The following is a 2,329-nucleotide window of genomic DNA, read 5'->3' as shown; positions in this document are numbered from 1 at the left end:
AATAGGTGCGACTCCTTATTTGTTGGTATACGGAACCGAAGCAGTAATACCAGCGGAAGTTGAAATTCCTTCCCTTCGAATTATCGCTGAGGCCGGGATTGACGATGATGAATGGGTCAAAACCCGACTAGAGCAGCTGAGTTTAATGGATGAAAAAAGATTGGCAGCAGTATGTCATGGCCAGTTGTATCAAAAGAGAATGGCAAGAGCATACAATAAGAAGGTGCGCCCCAGAAAATTTGAAGTAGGGCAACAAGTATTGAAACGGATCCTCCCACATCAGATTGAGGCAAAAGGCAAGTTCGCCCCGAATTGGCAAGGGCCGTATATTGTGACCAGAGTATTATCCAATGGCGCTTTACGTCTGACGGATGTTGAAGGAAGATGCGTCGACATGGCTATCAATTCTGATGCAGTCAAAAGATATTATGTGTAATTTCTTTTGTTGTTTATTTGTTTGTTTGTACTTAGTGCTTATCGGATAATGAAATGACGGAGGCAATTCTTTCTTCTATCCAAACACTTTTAACCTTTGTTTTACCCCTTTGAGCCATACTTATCTTTTTATACCCCTCTCTTGGAATCATTAATGAAAAAATGAAAAAAAAAACTTTTTGAAGGTCGCAAGAAAACAAAGGAGCCAGTGAACTACGTTCGACCTGATTCCTCAAAGAGGATACGTAGGCGCCTCACGGCTCGGTCATAAGGTAATAAAAAAAAGAAAAAAAAATCAAAAGAAAAAATCCCCAAGTAAGAAAACTGGGGCAGAAATTATGTTTCTAAATTTTGAAAAAAAGAGTTTGATTCCAAGAGTTGTAATACTTTACCCATCAAAGTTATTTTGAATTTTATATCCTTTTCTTCTAAAACCTATATTGATATCCAAAAAAGACCTCCCGATCAGTATCCGAGAGGTGTTAAGATAGGCAAATGAAAACCAAGAATAAAACATCGGTCCCTGACTGAATGAGGATCATGAATTGAAAGAATTTATAGCCAAAAGAATTCCCGGCAGAGATAAATCTTATCGGCAACACTCCAATCCCAAGCTGAGAAAATAAGATGAGAGAGTCTTATCGGCGAAAACCTTCACAGGCGCCATAAGGCGACGTAAGCTGAGAAATACAAAATGAGAGAGTCTTATCGGTGAAAACCTTCACAGGCACCATAAGGCGACGGGAGTTGTGAGAAATGAGAGAGCCTTGTTAGTGAAAACCCCGCGAAGGGCACTATAAGGCGACAAGATAGATTGACGGAAAAGATCCGTATTTTGCGAAGAATTGGGCACCTATTTATCCCCAGCAAGTGAAGACATCAGAAAGTTTGATCGACACAAATAGACTGGGTTGATTAATCCGGAATGCACAACATGATCATTGGAATCGGTTGTATCACCCAGATAAGTTCATTTTTTTTGTTCAGAAAGATTTTCTCATTTTTCTATCTTTTCATTTCGTTGTTTAAAAGAATTTTTCTAGAAATTTATGTTTTAAGGAAGGTCTTTCAGAGCTTACTACCAGTTGCCAAAATGGTACAACATAAAAAGTGAAAAGGGCAGGCAAGAGACAAGGCAATAAGGCAAAAGACGTTGGTTGCTAGGCCGAATAATACTGTCCTAAAATGGCAAGGAAAGTACGGGGAAGAGAAAAAAAACATGTTGAGGAAATTGTAAGCCAAGTTCCAAGACGATCCCCAGAGTACTCCGACCGAATATCGACCAAGCTACGAGGTGGTCGGACAACACAGAAGGGGAAGGGAAGAAAGGAAAATTCATCTTCGGCAAAATAACCTCCAGAAATTTTTGAGATACAAAATGGTGAAGGGATAAATGGAAAAACCATCCCCAGCAGAATGTTATCCCCAGCAAATAACATCATCCCCAACAAGTTTTGAGAACGCCGAACAAGAATAAGGGAAAGGGAACAATCATCCCCATCAGGAGTGACATGACCACTCGCCATATTTCATCAAAAAAAAAAAAACTAACTAAATTTTCTTTGATTTGAACAGGAAAATAAAGTGTTGATGATGGCCTAAAGATACGCCATAAGAAAGATCGCCAGAATTGGGGCAGAAAATTTTCTGCCACAAGTGGAAATTTTCTCGGAGAATCGAGGAAACAAATTCAAATTATTCTTTACCAATTAGGCGCCCACCAGTATAATGCGGGAATACATTTCTGTCTTTTCATTTCATGTTCTAGGTCACCCACCAGTATAATGCGGGTATGCATTTATGTTTTCATTTCATGCTCTAGGTCGCCCACCAGTATAATGCGGGAATACATTTAGGTTCTAGGTCACCCACCAGTATAATGCGGGAATACTTT

Source organism: Nicotiana sylvestris, chromosome 4, assembly GCF_000393655.2.
Source record: "Nicotiana sylvestris chromosome 4, ASM39365v2, whole genome shotgun sequence".
NCBI lineage: Eukaryota > Viridiplantae > Streptophyta > Magnoliopsida > Solanales > Solanaceae > Nicotiana > Nicotiana sylvestris.
This window is presented reverse-complemented; position numbering follows the sequence as displayed.